This window comes from Scyliorhinus torazame, chromosome 16 (assembly GCF_047496885.1).
Source record: "Scyliorhinus torazame isolate Kashiwa2021f chromosome 16, sScyTor2.1, whole genome shotgun sequence".
Lineage (NCBI taxonomy): Eukaryota > Metazoa > Chordata > Chondrichthyes > Carcharhiniformes > Scyliorhinidae > Scyliorhinus > Scyliorhinus torazame.
Window position 1 is genome coordinate 10,382,093 of NC_092722.1, and position 19,395 is coordinate 10,401,487.

Here is a 19,395-nt window from a genome sequence, read left to right on the forward strand (position 1 = left end):
TCTGCGTGGGTTTCCTCCGGGTGCTCCGGTTTCCTCCCACAGTCCAAAGATGTGCAGGTTAGGTGGATTGGCTGTGACAAACTGCCCCTTAGTGTCCAAAAGGTTACGTGGCTTTACAAGGGTCGGGCGGGGATTGGGTCTGTGCCCGGTGGTCTTTCGAATGGTCGGTGCAGACTGTAGGGATTCTATGAATTTCTATGAAACTTGCACTGGTCAGCTCATTAATTACGTATCCGCGAGAGGGAATGGGGAAGCAGGAAGGGTCCCTCCCCGCTGTTACTTCATAGGATCATTCACTCTTCTACCGCCCCCCAAGTCCTTAGAACCTTAGTTAGGCCACACTTGGAGTATAGTGTTCAATTCTGGTGGCCACACTACCAGAAGGATGTGGAGGCTTTAGAGAGGGTGCAGAAGTGATTTACCAGTATGTTGCCTGGTATGGAGGGCATTAGTTATGAGGAGCGGTTGAATAAACTCGGTTTGTTCTCACTGGAACGACGGAGGTTGAGGGGGCGACCTGATAGAGGTCTACACATAGACAGAGTGGATAGTCAGAGGCTTTTCCCCAGGGTAGAGGGGTCAATTACTAGGGGGCATAGGTTTAAGGTGCGAGGGGCAAGGTTTAGAGGAGATGTGCGAGGCAGGTTTTTTACACAGAGGGTAGTGGGTGCCTGGAACTCGCTGCCGGAGGAGGTGGTGGAAGCAGGGACGATAGTGACATTTATCTTGACAAATACATGAATAGGATGGGAATAGAGAGATAAGGACCCAGGAAGTGTAGAAGATTTTAGTTTAGACGGGCAGCATGGTCGGCACGGGCTTGGAGGGCCGAAGGGCCTGTTCCTGTGCTGTACTTTTCTTTGTTCTTTGTTCTTGTTCCTGCCTCATTGCCACCTCTCCGCTGTGCCCTTCCTTGGCACAGCTATTGCTGCGGGCAGCCGATACCTCTGTGACGGTGTGAAGGAAAGTAAAAGCTGCGTCTGCTGACCTCGGAGTCCAGGGAGAAGTTGTCCGCGCCAGGTTCACACGGCCTATGTGCAGTCGTGAAGTGAATGTTCTAAATCCATGCCACCGGGAAGCTGATTTTTGACCTCCAGACGAATCAGAGATCCATATTCCTTGAAAGAAGGAGGGCGTCACGGTGGTTAGCACTGCTGCCTCACACCGCCAGGGATTCGGGTTCAAGTCCGGCCTTGGGTCACTGTCTGGGTGGAGTTTGCACATTCTCCCCGTGTTGGCACGGTTTCTCCGGTTTCCTCCCACAGTTCAAAGACACATGCAGGTTAGGTGGATTGGCCATGATAAATTGCCCCTTAGTGTCAAAGATTAGGTGGGGTTGAGGATGAATGAGATGCTCTTTCAGAGGGTCAGTGCGGAATCGATGTACCAAATGACTTCCTTCTGCACTGTAGGGATTCTATGACTGCACCATTAATGTGAGGTTCAGATAATGAACATTCAGCTACAAAGGGGAATGATTGATACAGTAATACAAGGACCATAAGTCTGAGCACACAGCAACCAGGGTTCCCTTCCAACAATCTCGAACACACTACACATATAAAAAACAATGCACACCCAATGTTCCCTTCAAGAGGAGGACATACGCAACAATCTTAAAGGGGCCACGCTTGCAACAAACAGGCCACATTGAACAAAGAAATATTCTAGGGAACATTACACATTATCTTGTTTTCTTTGCACGACGCTTAGGCACATAATGATTATAGTCTTGACTCTCTGTGTCATGGTTTCATTTAATCTTCTGTGTTTACTGGGTGTGGGTTGTTTGCAGATTTTCCAAGTCATTATAATGAGTTCAGTTCAGCGAGTTTCATCGATACCAGTGTCAGTGTGACACGGTCACAGATCTCCTGAACACGCAACCTGAGAAATGTTTAGGTCTGTGGATGTTAAGGGCTGTGAGCATAAGGAGATCCTCAGCATTTACATTTGCTGCCGCTGTTCACAGGTTAATTTTACCGTCAGTCTATTTACCCATTCGCAGGGAGTGAGCGACAAACCTGCCCAGAAATCCGAGTGCAAGACTTGGGGCGGAATTGTCCATTCTGAAAATGAAATGAAATGAAAATCGCTTATTGTCACAAGTAGGCTTCAAATGAAGTTACTGTGAAAAGCCCCTAGTCGCCACATTCCGGCGCCTGTTCGGGGAGGCTGGTACGGGAATCGAACCGTGCTGCTGGTCTGCTTTCAAAGCCAGCGATTTAGCCCTGTGCTAAACCAGCCCCTGTTGACGGGAGTGGAAGTCGGAGTGACTTCGGTCGGAGAACAGGGAAGCTGACCGCGTGAGATCTTGCCCTGTTCAGCTCATTTGTTATGTAGTCGGCAGGAGCATGTTACATCTCTTGGTGGGACGACGGGCAGGAAGTGGCCTGCTCCGCCATCAGCTCAGCGGCTGTAACGTCCAGGCGGTTGGACAGCCAATCACACTTACTGTGCCCCTTACACCCCTCCCTACACACACAGATATCTGTTATTTTTATTAGTTCTTGGATGTGGGCGTCGCTGGGCTGGGCCAGCATTTGTTGCCCATCTCCAATTGCCTTTGAACGGAGTGTCTCGCTGGGCCATTTCAGTTGGGGGGGGGGGGGCAGTTAAGAGTCGACCGCATCGCTGTGTGGGGGTCTGGAGTCATATGTAGGCCAGACCGGGTAAGGACAGCAGATTCCCTTCCCTGAAGGACATTAGTGAACCAGATGGGTTTTTACAACAATCGACAATTGTTTCATGGTCCTCGTTAAACTTTTAATTCCAGATTTTTACTGAATTCAAATTTCACCATCTGGGATTCGAACCAGGGACCCTAGAGCATTACCCTGGGTCCCTGGATTACTAGCCTAGTGACAATACCACTACGCCACCGACTCCCCTGGCTCGGAGACAAAGTGAAAGGAATTGAAAGCAGCGTCTACTAACCCGAAAGTCCAAGAAAGAATCTACCTCGCCAAGACGGGGAACAGGATTCCGTTGCGTTGGGTTTTGAATGAGCATTCATGAGATGCAAATAGGGTTCCAAAATAAATCAATCGGACACTCCACCCAATTTTAACCTTCCATGAAGGTTGAGACAACAAGAGTGCAAACTAATTCCCCCATGGCGGGAAACTGTTTTTTGACCTCTTACCAAATCACGCACCCACCAGCCGCTCGCCCACCACGACTCCCCCAACTGGAGAATTCTGCGCGTAGGCAGACATTCCGAGGACAGTATGGAGGGAGTGCTGTGCTGTCAGCAGCTGCTGTTTTGCAGCCGAGACACTAAAACTGAGGCCTCGTCTGTCCTCTTGGGCGAACGTAGACGATTCCAGAGCGTTACTTTGTAGAAGAGCAGGGAGGGACATTGTCCCTGACAATGGGGCAAACTTTGCCCATCAAGGAACATCACCAAAAATGGATTATCCGGTCACTGTCGCCCTGCAGTCTGCGTGAGATTGCGGTGTACAAATTGGCTGTTGCGTTTTCAATAATACGACAGTGACTACACTTCAGAAATATCCCTCTGGCTGTGGGGCACTGTGTAACATCCTACGGTTGGGACAGGTGCTATATAAATGTACGTTTGCAGATAACATCAGCTATTACATAGATCTTTGATTGTTAGATTATATAATTTGGTTCCCTGGTGGTGAGTTTCCAGTGGAACCTAAAACACACGGATGTTGTTACACGACAGCCAGAAAGGCTTTGTACTTTTTTTTGGCATGGTCTTAGTGCCTGCGTAAGTGTTTATCCGTGCCTTGGGGAAAAAAAGGTGCTGCGTTAGAGGATTGTGATCAGGTCATGCACCATCGATGACGTCATGACGATGTATAGAATCGTAGAACGAGACAGCCATTCAGCCCCTTGACCTTTAACAATATTCTTTCCAGGGATGTGGGTCACCCCTAAGTGCGCTCTAGGAGGTGGTAGTGGTGAGCTGTCATCTTGAACCACTGCAGTCCGTGCGGTGCAGGTACCCCCACAGTGCTGTGAGGGAGGGAGTTCCTGGGTTTTGACCCAGCGACAGTGAAGGAACGGCCGATATATTTCCAAGTTAGGATGCTGCCTGTGCTACTCCGCTGCTCGAGGGTCTCAGCTCATCCCACTCCCCATCCCTTTCCTCGTGGCCCCGTGACTTGTTTCTCTCGAGATAATAGTCCAATTGCCTTTTGAAACCGTGATTGAGTCTGCCTGCACCACACCCTCGGGTATTGCATTCCAGATTCTAAGTAATTGCGGTCTTAAAAAGAAGAGGTTTCTCATATAGTCTCTGCTTCATTTGCCGTTGACCATCAGTGACCTCCGCTTCCCCACCCTCCTGCCAGTGGGAACAGTTCCTCCCCGTCTAGCCTGTCCAGAGCCCCTCATAATTTTAAACACCTCTATCAAATCTCCTCCCAGCCTTCTCATTGGGGGCATCATGGCGTCACAACTTGGTGACATCAGAAGGCAGGTCCGCCTCCCGATGGCCAGGGGGCGTTCCCATTTTCTGCTGGCCCGCAAGGAGATGATTGGAAAGGAATTCTAGGAGAGTTGCAACCCTGGGCTCCTCTCTGCAGCCTCTGGCCTAACTTTGAGCCGTCAAACCGCACCCATGATAGTAACCGCCACAGAGAGTGTCGGAGACCTTAGGGCATTCCCGTTTGGATAGCGAGGGCAAGAATGGTCTCTTGAAACATGGTGAATCGCATCGCGCCTGCTATCATACAGTTTGCGTTTTCATAACACCTTATATCACACCATTTCAAGCCATCCCACAAAGACTTCATGTCCACTGAGCTCCTTTGTAAGTTCAGCGGCTGTTGTCAAACAGGCAATCGTGGCAGCCGTTTTAAACAGAGCAGGTCCAAAACAGTGGAAATGCAAAGAATGATCAGCAATTCTGTTTTGGTGAGGTGACCAGCCGTTCTTCAAATGGTGCAATGAGGCCTTTCAATGCCGACTTGAACCCCATAGCTGGCGGACAAGACCTTGGTTCAACACCACATCTGAAACTCCAATGTTGCACTCTCTCGGTGCCAACATACACCCAGTACATGTGGTGTGCTGAGGAATGCTTCAATTGACTATCGCAAAAGTGGTTGCTTGTAAACCCTGGACATTTGCAATGACAAAGTGTCCTGTCACTCATCACGTAGCCAGTTTGATTCTCAGTGGCGTTGTCCAGATGGAAGACAAAGAAGTGAGCATGGAAACTCCTGTTCCTCAGTACAAGAGGATTTTTATTTTTTTTTAAACTACATTATGTAGCGTCATCCATGACCATGGCGCACTCCAAATTGCTTTACCGCCAGTGAAACACTTGTAGTCGCTGCGGTAATTTGGGAAACACGGCAGCCAATTTGTCCACAGCAAGTTCCCAAAAGCAGCAATGCGATAATGACCAGATATTCTGTTTTTTGTGATCTTATTCAAGGGATAAATACCAGACAGCATGTCGACGAGAACTCCCCTGCTCTTCAACATATTGCCTTGGGGATATTCCACATCTGCCCGAGAAGTCAGACCGGGCCTCAGTTCAACATTTAATCGATCAGCGAGAATGAGGGTGTTGAGTGAGCGGAAAGGGGTTGAGGGTACAAGCAGCAGAGTTCTGGACGAGGTGAAGTTTGTGACGAATGGAAGCTGGGAGGCTGGTCAGGAAAGCATTGGGGGCAGCACAGAGGCACAGTGGGTTAGCCCTGCTGCCTCACGGCGCCGAGGTCCCAGGTTCGATCCCGGTTTGGGTCATTGTCCGTGTGGAGTTTGCACATTCTTCCCGTGTCTGCGTGGGTTTCGCCCCCACAACCCAAAAAGATTGGCCACGCTAAATTGCCCCTTAATTGGAAAAATTGAATTGGGTACTCTAAATTTAGAAAATAAAAAAAAAGGAAAGCATTGGAATAGTGGAGTCTGGAGATGCTGAAGACCAGCTGAGTGTTTTCAGCAGCAGAGATGGATTGAGGTGGAGATGTGCATTGTTACACAAAGGAGCAAGTGGGCGTCCTTTTGTGGTGACGTACACCTGACTCCAGTTCCACATCATGCAGTTGAGTCTTAACGCCTTCGAGGCAACTAAGGATTGAATGTTGGATAATCCAACATTTTGTAATAATTCTGGGTATCATTGTGATGTGGAAAATAAATCAGTATGAACTAGATTATCAAATGAAAGCTATTTGGTAAATATTATATCTTGGTAGAGACACTCCCAGATTTGTACCACAAGAATCTGCGTGCACCTGACTAAAGAATTGCTGACATGACCCCAAAGATAGCAGGAGTTGAGAGTATATTACCAATCCCTTGAGAATTCAGTTGGTAGCAAGCTGTGGTTAGGCTTCACATTCCCAAACTATATTCGGGTTCCGGAGGGGAAATTCTCTCTCTCTTTCTCATCGTCACTCAACCCATTTTTCTTGCTCACATCCCATACTTCACACTGTGGGAGGTTCTTTTGGTGCAGCGAGGAGTGAGAGGCCCTGCCTCTCAGCCAGAGGCTCTGGGTTCCAGCCACACCCCAGGACTTAAATAGTCAAGAAATGTTCATTATGTGACCAAACAGGTTGCACACGAGCTTGCAAATCCTGCCAACCCACACCAATGTCACACATTGAGAGTGGGAGAGATTCCTGATCAGCCATGTCATGGAAAGGAATCGGAGCCTCGACCATAACTACAGTGACATGGACTCATGAGGGTGGGTGGTGGTGGGGGGGGGGGGGGGGGGGGGGGATTCAGGACCTGCCTCTTTACCCAATCCATGATGGAGATCACCGTGCTGTGGTCAGATCTGCCTTTGGGTAGAGAACTCGAGAAAAAGATTTACATCATAGAATTTACAGTGCAGAAGGAGGCCATTCGGCCCGTTGAGTCTGCACCGGCCCTTGGAAAGAGCACCCCACACTTCCAACCTATCTCTGTAACCCAGTAACCTCACCTAATCTTTTTTGGACACGAAGGGGCAATTTAGCATTGCCAATCCACCCAACCTGCACATCTTTTGACTGTGGGAGGAAACCAGAGCACCCGGAGGAACCCCACGCAGGCACGGGGAGAACGTGCAGACTCCGCGCAGTCAGAGACCCAAGCCTGGAATCGAACCTGAAACTCTGGAGCTGTGAAGCATCTGTGCTAACCACTGTGCTACCAATGCATTCCCCAGTTGAGAGATCAGTCAATTAAACCATCTCTGGGCCATTTGAACATATCCACCTCAGTTCAGGGGCTATAGTTTGCCCCTACATTGCAGCAGTGACGCCATCCCAGAAGTACATCAATGTCTGGGAAATACACTTGGACATCCTGTGGATGGGATAGGTGCTATAGAAACACAAGTCTTTACTTTTTACCATGCCTCCCATTTCCCACAATGCTTCAGATTTTAAATACTCCTCCTCCGATTTAAATACCTTCACGACCCACTCTTATGTAACTCTGTGACCCCCAGCAAACCTCCAGCCCTCTGTCCTTGTACATTTCCTTAATCTTACATTGAGGAAAGGATGAATTTGAAGTCAGACCTTTCCTTAAGCCAGGTTTCTTTCCAAGACTGCGCCATAATGGCACAGTCTCCTCTCGTTCCCCACCAGACAGCCAGTATGAACTGGTTTATGTACCCTAACAATGACCTCCTAATCTTCCTCCAATTGGGCACAACTGCTGTCAATTACCATCTTAAAGCAGGTGTACTCCAGGCAGTATCATTCCAATAGCCGTCCATGCTCAGTGGGGACCACAGGGGTTGGAATGCTTTTTCGACCCCGGTTTTCACATTTTGATATAATGTTTCTAGGTTTCCACTCCTCTTTGTTCTTTTTGGGCTCCATTATCTTTCAGGAGCGGCCCTTTTAATTTCTCCCTCAGTTGATTTCTGTTCTTCTATTTAGTTGATTGGGCCCTAAAATAAAACACCATTCACACTTCTCAAACAGTCTTCCCTTTGGCCCGGCCTCAGCTCGCCTTCCATTCTTTCATGGTTTTTGCTCTGAAAATCTCTCCTTTAACCTGCCTCACCTCACCCAACTCTTTCTTTATGACCCTTCTTAAAACCAAGCATTTGATCGCCCCTCTTAATCTCTGCTTTGACTCCATGTCCGATTGGCCCTCGGGCCATTTTGCTACGTTGAAGGGCTCCGAGGTTGTCATGTTTGTGGAAGACAGGACCACGTAGTGCTGTTAACGTCTCTTCATGAGAATGAGACGGTTGTTTTTTTGTTCTGGTGACAGAGACCGCTTCCTCATTACACTGGGAAAGAAAGCAGAAATGGCAGCCGTAATAGCAATCTCTTTGAAATCGCTTCCTCACTCCTGCTTTATTCCAAGAAAATTACAACTTCATCACCCATTACATTCCCCACTTGCAAAGCAATGTCGGCTGTCGACTTGTGCCGTTCTTTGCTGGTTTTGATTCTATCAATGTGAGTATTCATCTGCCATTTTCCATTCTGAAACAGGAGACGGTTCAAGCTGTTGACCTGTCAGTTTTCTGCCTGCTGCCACTGCCTAATCTCCTGAGTGCGTCCTGCCTTTTGTGATATCCTTCCAGGTTTCCTCCATTTCCAGGTTTTTCTCCCTCCATTCTTTTGGGTTTACGTGTGTGTGTGTGTGTGTGGAAAGGGTTAAACACACATTCAGCTGCACAGACTGTGAAGCAGCTAAGGTGTAACATTGCCCCGGAGTGCTTGCTGCTAGCTTGTTGAACTGAATTCCAAAGCGTTTCCCAAGTTGGCCGAGCCTGTGAAAACGGTCAGAATTTTTAATGAATGAAGCAAGATTGTGTCCTGTGCAGGAATGATCGGCACTTCTGCTGTGTTTGTGTGATAAGCCAGTTGCCCAACCAGTTTGAATGCTTATAATATTTATACCTGTCACGGCACACCTGTGAATTAAGGAAGTGCCTGTCAGTGTTAGCTGAATGCCAGGTTAATTGGAAGCACATCAGCTGAACAGACAAAACACAATTCAGTTAGCAGAACTGAGACTGCATTGGAGTTTCAGTGCGCATCACACGAGTACATCAGTGATTTTTAAAAATTCTCTGAAAGCCTGTGATATTTTTTAAAAATAAATTTAGAGTAGCCAATTTAAATTTTTTTCCAATTAAGGGGCAATTTAGCGTGGCCAATCCACCTAACCTGCACATTTTTGGGTTGCAGGGGTGAAACCCACGCAGACACGGGGAGACTGTGCAAACTCCACACGGACAGTGACCCAGGGCCGGGGTTCGAACCCGGATCCTCAGCGCCGTAGTCCCTGTGCTAACCACTGCATCACATGCCGCCCTGAAAGCCTGTGATATCGAGAATAATAATAATCTTTATTGTCAGAAGTAGGCTTGAAGTTACTGTGAAAAGTCCCTAGTCGCCACATTCCGGCGCCTGTTCGGGTACACGGAGGGAGAATTCAGAATGTCCAATTCATCGAACAAGCACGTCTTTCGGGTCTTGTGGGAGGAAACCGGAGCACCCGGTGGAAACCCACGCAGACACGGGGAGAACGTGCAGACTCCACACAGACAGTGACCCAAGCCGGGAATCGAACGTGGGTCCCTGGCACTGTGAAGCAACAGCGCTAACCACTGTGCCGCCTGTAAACTCTGTTTCGGTTGCAGAAGTTAAACATTTGACGGGCACACCTTACACACCTTACCTTGGGGCAGCACGGTAGCACAGTGGTTAGCACAATTGCTTCACAGCTCCAGGGTCCCAGGTTCGATTCCCAGCTTGGGTCACTGTCTGCGGAGTCTGCACATCCTCCCCGTGTGTGCGTGGGTTTCCTCCGGGAGCTCCGGTTTCCTCCCACAGTCCAAAGATGTGCAGGTTAGGTGGATTGACCGTGATAAATTGCCCTTCGTGTCCAAAATTGCCCTTAGTGTTGGGTGGGGTTACTGGGTTATGGGGATAGGGTGGAGGTGTCGACCTTGGGTGGGGTGCCCTTTCCAAGAGCCGGTGCAGACTCGATGGGCCGAATGGCCTCCTTCTGCACTGTAAGTTCTATGATTCTACTCCCGCAGTGCCGGTCTCTCAGATGCATCTGCTGTCTTCTTTGCACCTCCCTCCCCTCTCACTGCCTGTGTTGGCAAGGGAATGGAGGAATTAAAGTTGTTTCCCTAAATAATCGTGCCAAGGGAACGCCACCTTATTGGTTTGGAAATTGGCCCTGGCTTCACTTGTGCCAGTTTTCCAGTCTGTCTCTACTCCTTCCTGGCTTGCTGCCCTTCAGAAGATTGCAGTGCATTTCCCTCCCACCCCTCTTGGTCCTTGATATTTGAACCCAATGTGAGTCTATCTTTGAAAGTGCTACAAGGAAGTGGGGAATAAAAGTCTAGAACTGAAATGCAAGGGTGCAGTGACTCACAGTTAGGTGTGGTTGTTGCCAAGGCCGACCTGTCACTGGTATATAAAGTAGTCAGCTGGATGCACACTCGCCTTGCTGAGCAATGAGCTCCTCAATGCAGGTAGCTCAGGAAGGTGCCACAATGCAGCAGAATTCAAACAAGGAGGGAAGGAGCAGTCCCTTTGGGACCCAGAAGATATCTTTCTAACTGGCGTTGACTTTACAGGCGTCGGGAAGTTTGTTCAAGCAGACAGGTAGAAACCTCTCTCTTCCTCTTTACGTTACAGTCTTTTCAAAGTTTGCCGTGAAACCTTTATCCGTCCCCCATTGCGGAAATGTTTACTGTTTATTTACTGGTACACGATACTCTTCAGTGTGTTTTTCTCTTTCTTTTTATTCCAGTCTTATTTGCCTTTGGGGTAAAATGCCGATTTCAGCCGAGCTGCTGTGTGGATTTACAATTTATAGCACGGTTTTCAATTCAATTGTCGTTGTTTGGCTGCACAGGTTGTGGGAAATGCTGAAGCCACGAAATGCCCTTTATCAATTCAACTTCTCTCTTCAACTTCAGGGTTTAAAAAAAAAAATGGGCAGGAAGAGCGGGTTGGAATCTTGTTAATTGGGGATAAAATGGAACTCTGGTGGCCAATATCAGCACAGGTCTGCAGGAGACGATGGGGGACATAGACCCGGGGTTGGGCACGAAATCCTTCTGTAAATGTGCGATTGAAAAATGCACAATTAACCACCCACTGGGGCGGCGGGGCGGCGCAGTGGTTAGCACTGCTGCCACACGGCGCCGAGGACCCGGGTTCGATCCTGGCCCCAGGTACTGTACGTGTGGAGTTTGCACATTCTCCCCGTGTCTGCGTGGGTCTCACCCCCACAACCCAAAGATGTGCAGGGTAGGTGGATTGGCCACGCTGAATTGTCCCTTAATTGGAAAAAAAGAATTGGGTACTCTAAATTTAAAAAATAAATTAATCACCCACTGGTAAAATTGGGGGAATGTGTAACTTTGCGATATCCCTATTCCAGGAAAGCTGCTTTGTCAATAGCTCGTTGATATTGGGACATCCTTCTCCTTTCATTGAACAGGAATTCCCCTCCCCCACCCCTCTCGTCAAAACAGCTATACGGAGGATTGGGGCAAAATGAATAATCACCTCCTGGGAGTACAGGGGATTTGAAACTAATAAGTTCCACGCTTTTTATTTTTATCTCCTAGTGGAGTAGTTTTGCTTCATGTGGCTATTGGGTGATAATCTTTTGGAGCCAAATTTCTCCTTATGGGGCAGTTCCAGCAGCAAGGGAACAAATGGCCAATTTCCCAGAGGGGCGCCCAGTGAATAGTTTGTTGTCTGACATTTCTACCAGGAAACACACAGCAACCACGCCCAATGCTTTCAAGGGGCGAGATTCTCCGACCCCCCGCCGGGTCGGAGAATCGCCGGGGGCTGGATTGAATCCCGCCCCCGCTGGTTGCCGAAGTCTCCGGCACCGGATATTCGGCAGGGGCGGGAATCGCGCCGGTTGGTGGGGCCCCCCCCCCGCGCGATTCTCCGGCCCGGATGGGCCGAAGTCCCGCCGCTAAAATGCCTGTCCCGCCGGCGTAGATTAAACCACCTACCTTGCCGGCGGGACAAGGCGGCGCGGGCGGGCTCCGGGGTCCTGGGGGGGGGGCGCGGGGCGATCTGGCCCCGGGGGGGTGCCCCCACGGTGGCCAGGCCCGCGATCAGGGCCCACCGATCCGCGGGCGGGCCTGTGCCGTGGGGGCACTCTTTCCCTTCCGCCTTCGCCACGGTCTCCACCAATGTTGTTCTGATTCCACCTGGAGGGTGTGTAACTCGCCAAGGCACTACTACATTGAGATTTCATTCAGAAATGGCTCAACCTAGAAAAATGGCCGACTCCCCGGTGCCAGCCATTTGAGAAGGAGCATTAGAAATGACTCCCAAAAACCTGGCCACCATTTACAAGGCACAGGTCAGGAGTGTGATGGAATATTTCCCACTTTCCTGGGTTAGTCCAGCTCCGCAAGCGGCTCAACGCCAAAGCAGCCCCGCTTGATTGGCACCCCAGTCACCGCTTTCCGGACTCACTCCCTCCACCACCAGCGCACCGTGGCAGCCGTGTGTACCATCGACAAGATGCACTGCAGCAACTCACCCAAGCCCGTTCAACAGCACCTTCCAAACCCACGGCCTCTGCCACCTGCAAAAACAAGGGCAGCAGGTGTATGGAAACACTGGCACCTGCCAACCCTGCTCCAAGTCACACATCCCCTGATTTACCCGATTTTAATTGCTCCGCCATTGGTAACTGAGTGACGACAAATGAGTCTGAGAGTGTGGATAAGAGAAACTAGTTTAATTGCAAAGTTATAGTGTGTACGTTACTCTCCAGATCCCAGCCGGGTCTGAGGTGTCAGTTCCAGAAGTGGACGACCTTTATATTACAGGTTATCAGAGTGTCCACGGACGTCCCTCCCCTCAGCAGGGGAACCCGTACTCAGCGAAGCTCGCGGGGGGGCGGGGGGGGCTAATTACTTCTACCCCGTAAGTCTCGTGCAAGTTATAACATCCTTCCCCCTCCAAACTCTTCCTATATCAGTAGAGTTGGACGATGTCTCCTCCTCTTCACTCGTGGCTATGCTTCTGGCCGCTGCTGGGCCGGCCCTGCCGGGGATTTCCATGTCGGAATCCGTAACAACAACCTCTGGCATCTCTGTACCCTATCCCGCATTGGGCACCGCTCTCGAGTCTCGAAGAGTTGGAGTAGGTTGGTCAGTAAGTGGCTGCTCCCGAGGAGCTCTGTGCCCTACTGGCCTCCTGTTTCTGATATGATTGAGGTGGGGTTATTTCATGACGCGACCTTGAGCTTGAACTTGGTGCTATACCGGTCCGGTCTGGCGAAGAACAGTTCCTGAGATCAACTGGGCGCCGTCTGCGAAGTTCCGAACATAGACTTCATTACCTGGTACAAACAGTCTGGTCCACTTGTGTCCATCTGGGCGACGCTCTTGCTGTTCCTGGCTGCAGCGCACGTTCCCGCCAATATCTGTGAACGTAAGACTGAGACGGGTGTTGTGATGTAATTTAACTGCATACAATCCTCATCCTGCCAGTCACTGTGGAAAGTACGGGTCCTGGGCTGGCACATACCTGTATTATGATGGTGGGTTACTTTGGGATTTGCGTTCCCTGTTGTCCTACATCGGCACGTCCTACATCGTCTTCTCCTGACTCTGGGGAGGTGTCACGCCTGGCTACCTTGGGCCTGGACCATTGGAGCGGGCCCCTACAGTTAGCGGTGCAGGTTGGGATTTCCGTCCTGGATGGTGCTGCACAGCTGGAGGGGGTGCGCCCAACAATGTTCACCTCGATACCCTGGGGTCCCTTGACGCCCCCCCTTTGCAGCCTTCTCCCTTGATAGCATAATCTGCACAGCCTGTTGTAAATTTAATTTTAATAATCTTAATAATCTTTATTGTCACAAGTAGGCATAGATTAACACGGCAATGAAGTTACTGTGAAAAGCCCCTAGTCGCCACACTCCGGCGCCTGTTCGGGTACACTGAGGGAGAATTCAGAATGTCCAATCCACCTAACAAGCACGTCTTTCGCGACTTGTGGGAGGAAACCGGAGCACCCGGAGGAAACCCACGCAGACACGGGGAGAGCGTGCAGACTCCGCACAGACAGTGACCCAAGCCGGGAATCAAACCTGGGACCCTGACCCTGTGAAACAACAGCGCTAACCACTGTGCTACAGTGCTGCCCCATGTCTAAACATGGTCCGGCCAACAATTTCCTTTGGGTTGCCATATTATTGACGCCACAGAGACCAAGCGATCTCGTAGGATCTCCGAGAGTGAAGTGTCATACTCACAAAACCCGGCTAGTTTTCTCAACCGTGTTCGGAACTCGGTCATGGACCCTCCTGGGGCCCTCTCCACCATGTTAAAACGATATCTCTGCACAAGGTCTGATGGCCCGCCGTTATTTTTTTATTTAGAGTACCCAATTCATTTTTTCCAATTAAGGGGCAATTTAGCGTGGCTAATCCACCTACCCTGCACATCTTTGGGTAGTGGGGGCGAAACCCACGCAAACACGGGGAGAATGTCCACACGGACAGTGACCCAGAGCCGGGATCGAACTTGGGACCTTGGCGCCGTGAGGCAGCAGGGCTAACCCACTGGGCCACCGTGCTGCCATGGCCTGCCGTTGTAATGCTGTGCAACCAGGGTCACCAGTTCTTTGAAAGTCTTTGATTTCTGGGGCTGCGGGATGCATCAGGCTTTTTAATCACCCCATAAATCTGGGCTCCACAGGCAGTTAAAGGGACTACCGTATTTCGGTGTTCACCGGGGGATACCATTTGGCCAAAAAATGTAGCACAGATGTTCAGCGTGCTGTGTCCAATCCTCAATACTCGCATCAAACTTCTGAATAATGGCATCTTGGAAAAATAAATTCCAACCTTAATCTTGTAGTGCAGAGGAGGTGGTTGTTCGTCTGATGAGCAGCCTCGTCGACAGTAGCTCCACTTATATCCTCGTTGCCAGTTTAGCGATACCAGACGAATCCGAGACGAGTGGATAATAGAAACTGGTTTAATTACGAAGTTATAGTTTGTACAATACTCCAGATTTTAGTGCTCTGGGGTGTCGGTTCCAAAACTGGCCGAACCTTATACTACAGGTTATTAGAGTGTCCTTGTGCTCCCCGCCCCTCAGTGGGGGAGCCCATACTCAACAAGGCTCACGTGGAGGATAATTGCTTCTACCCCTTGGGTCCCGTGCGGGTTATAACAGTAACCATGCTTCTGCTGCCTAGGCCTTCAGCTCTGGAGTTCCTGACCTACAACGGTGGCACAGTGGTTAGCAACGCTGCCTCACAGCTCCAGGGTCCCGGGTTCAATTCCGGCCTTGGGTGACTGTGTGGCGTTTACACGTTCTCCCCGTGTGTGCGTGGGTTTCCTCCGGGTGCTCCGGTTTCCTCCCACATTCCAAAGATGTGCAGGTTAGGTGGATTGGCTATGCTACATTTCCCCTTAGTGTCCAAAAACGTTAGGTAGGGTTACTAGGCTACGGCATCGGATGGAGGCACGGGCTTAAGTAGTGTGCTCTTTCCTAGGGCCGGTGCAGACTCGATGGGCCGAATGGCCTCTTTATACACTATAAATTCTATCATTCCATCCTTCAACTCCACCACACTTGCCTCCTTTCACACACTTCTTATAACCTACCTTTTTGTCCAGGCCTTTGGTCAGCTGACCTGATGTCTTCTGTTGCCGTTTGGTGTCCCATATTTTATTTTATAATGTTCCTGTGAAGCGCTTTAGGATGTTTTATTGCGTTAAAGGTGCTACATAAATATAAGTTGTTATTGACTTAGAACTATGCCGTCTTCACTGTTGCCAGGTCAAAATCCTAGAACTCCATTCCTCACAGCACAGTGAGTGTACCTACACCACATGAACTGCAGCGATTGACGAAGATGGTTCACCACCACTTTCTCGGGGGCAATTAGGGTGGGTAACAAATGCTGGCCTAGCCAGCGAAACCTACATGACACTTTTTTGGGGTCTAAATTGACAAATGAGCCTGTCTAAATTTGGCAGGTTTGAGTGGGGGGGGGGGGGGGGGGGGGGCGGGGGGGGAGTTGCGTCGCTGAGATTTGTCTATGTTGGGCAGGGGGGTATTTGAGTCAATGTAGTCTCGCTGCAGGAACTGTGTACTTGTGTGAACTCTTGGCCGTGGACACAATTAGACTTGCCTGTGATGCTGGAATAGTTGAATAGCCTGCTAACGGGGGTTGCATCTGAAGCTCACACCTGAGGGCCCTCCCCACCTGTAGATCTGTAACCCGCCAGAGAGTCATGCCCCAAGGAAGCCAGGCGAACATTAGTTAAAAATACTTGGCTTCCATGTTACCTGCTCCGTTCTGTCACAGGAGTTTAGGTTCCACCAGGGAAGGATTTGGGGCTTTAGTAAATCTCCCAGCTTGCTGGTACCAGGAGCAGGGATGGGGGCTGGTGAAGTAAAACTGTTTCCGAAACTAGGGAGCAACCTGTAATTAATGAAATGTCTAATTTCTTTAGATGTGGATTCCCGATGTTTGGACTGAACGCACCAATTTGTGGCATCCCGTTTGGCAAAAGGTCCCGTGAAACCTGCTTCAGTCGTGGAAAAATAAAGAGCTTGGTGAAGAGTGAAGATTTTAAACCAGCTTATTTGCAGGCTGGGGTCTCTCTCCGATTGGCTGGGCCGGCGTTTGATCGTGCATTCTTTGGCCAGCTGTTGCAATTTGGATTCTCCGCAGGGCGGGTTAAAGAGAGTCCGGAACTGGCTCGAACTCACAAACTATTTTGGGCAGCAGCTGCAGTCGTCGCCTCAACTCATGACGAGCGAGTGGGGAGAGAGGGACAAGGATAAGGGAAGCCTTTTCATTGGCCAAATGTGGGCGTTTCTTTGGCAGTGTCTTAGCTGGTTGTTGTGTGCATTGCGAAAAAGCAATCAGCAAGTATACTGCCTCAGAAACACTTCACCGTATCCGGCCCAACGCAAACTCTCCCTTGGCTACTCCCCACTTTGTGACGTTGCACCTTTGATGTTCTCGACTAACCTACTTTTTTTTTAAATTGTTTTCTATAACAGGCGGCAGAGTGGGAGGGAAAGCAGCTCCTTGAGAGTAAATATTTGAATACAGGAACAAGAAACATTAAAAATTTGATGTGGTAAATGTTGGGCCAATGCACACTTTCGAGGTTTGGTTTCTGCTGGTAACCCAAACATTAATTGGTTCTTATTTTTTCTGATGAATGTTAACCTGTGGAAAAATGTGCCTCACAATAAAGGACACGCTTTCTTCTCTCTCCCTCAGTATATTCCAATCGTTCTCCCTTTGGGACTCGTCCCATGTATGGAATGTGATTATTCGCGGGAGGAGAGGGCGTGGGAGGGGGTTTGGGGATGTGGTGATGGGAAACAGGGCTGTAAAATTCCATTCCTGGAGGAGGTCGTAGCGAGAGAGAAGAATTCCATACCAACATCTGGAATTCCATTGTGGATAGGTGTGCTTGTGTTTTCCAGACATGTTTGGAGGCGGGGTGGGGTCTGTTTGGCAGTGAATAACAGCATTTTCTGAAAGAACCCTCCTAATATGGAAATGGGGGCCCTATGTAAACGGGATCCTGGTTACCATTTTGTAGAGGGACTGGTCGCACCTCATGCAGCGGAAGCTTCAACCAAGTCTACGGCGATGGAAGAGACTTGGCAAAGGGAAGGCCGACCGCCATCTCTGGGAGCCACAAATATATTCTGGGGCGATGTCATCCCAGGATCACATGCAGTTTGACAAGGTCCCTCATGGCAGACTGGTACAAAAGGTGAAGTCACATGGGATCAGGGGTGAGCTGGCAGGATGGATACAGAACTGGCTAGGTCATAGAAGGCAGAGAGTAGCAATGGAAGGGTGCTTTTCTGATTGGAGGGCTGTGACCAGTGGTGTTCCGCAGGGATCAGTGCCGGGACCTTTGCTGTTTGTAGTATATATAAATGATTTGGAGGAAAATGTAACTGGTCTGATTAGTAAGTTTGTAGACGACAGAAAGGTTGGTGGAATTGCGGATACCGATGAGGCCTGTCAGAGGATACAGCAGGATTTTGATTGTTTGAAGACTTGGGCGGAGAGATGACAGATGGAGTTTAATCCGGACAAATGTGAGGTAATGCATTTTGGAAGATCTAATACAGGTAGGGAATATAGAGTGAATGGTAGAACCCTCAAGAGTATTGACAGTCAGCGAGATCTAGGTGTACATGTCCACAGGTCACTGAAAGGGGCAACACAGGTGGAGAAGGTAGTCAAGAAGGCATATGGCATGCTTGCCTTCATTGGCTGGGGCATTGAGTATAAGAATTGGCAAGTCATGTTGCAGCTGTATAGAACCTTAGTTAGGCCACACTTGGAGTACAGTGTTCAATTCTGGTCGCCACACTACCAGAAGGATGTGGAGGCTTTAGAGAGGGTGCAGAAGAGATTTACCAGGATGTTGCCTGGTATGGAGGGCATTAGCTATGAGGAGCGGTTGAATAAACTCGGCCTGTTCTCACTGGAACGACGGAGGTTGAGGGGAGACCTGATAGAGGTCTACAAAATTATGAGGGGCATAGACAGAGTGGATAGTCAGAGGCTTTTCCCCAGGGTAGAGGGGTCAATTACATGGGGGCATAGGTTTAAGGTGCGAAGGGCAAGGTTTAGAGGAGATGTAAGAGGCGAGTTTTTTACGCAGAGGGTAGTGGGTGCCTGGAACTCGCTGCCGGAGGAGGTGGTGGAAGCAGGGACGATAGTGACGTTTAAGGGGCATCTTGACAAATACGTGAAGAGGATGGGAATAGAGGGATACGGACCCCGGAAGTGTAGAAGATTGTAGTTTAGACGGGCAGCATGGTCAGCGCAGGTTGGAGGGCCGAAGGGCCTGTTCCTGTGCTGTACTTTTCTTTGTTCTAGATTCTTTTTGTTCAGCTTAGGGGAGGGTTTGGGCCTTGTGATCTGGAAAACCAGTCGCTCTGAGCCTCCGAGCACACCCCAAGAGCAAAAAGGCATTACTTGGGAAAATTACTGGATTCTGTAGATTTAAAAATCTACAAGGACAGAAAAGGGAAAGTTAACCAAGCAGTTTAAGTTAATATCTTTTGGAACTGTTTTAAAGTACTGTTAACTATATGAAGCCACTCTTCTGTTAAAGTGTAATTTTAAAACATTTTCTTTATTTTAAAAAAAATTTAGTGTACCCAATTATTTTTTCCAATTAAGGGGCAATTTAGCGTGGCCAATCCACCTAGCCTGCACATCTTTGGGTTGTGGGGGTGACACCCACGCAGACACGGGGAGAACGTGCAAACTCCACACGGACAGTGACCCAGGATTTTCTTTCTTTTTAATAAACTTTAATAATAATCATCACAATTGGTTGGAGGCGTCATTTTCTGATTGCATAAAACATCCTCATAATATACAAATTACAAAAATGTTTTTGGCAGCTGCTTCAAGTTTCCCTTTGGGATGT

At 49.3% G+C, this 19,395-nt stretch overlaps 1 long non-coding RNA gene across 1 annotated transcript; it reads left to right on the forward strand.

Moving 5' to 3' along the window:
- The first annotated feature begins 10,409 nt into the window (after positions 1-10,409).
- On the forward strand, positions 10,410-17,201 carry LOC140392574 (uncharacterized). The gene is made up of 2 exons (XR_011935390.1): positions 10,410-10,571; positions 16,426-17,201. It is a non-coding gene; the product is annotated as an uncharacterized lncRNA (long non-coding RNA).
- Positions 17,202-19,395: the final 2,194 nt, after the last annotated feature.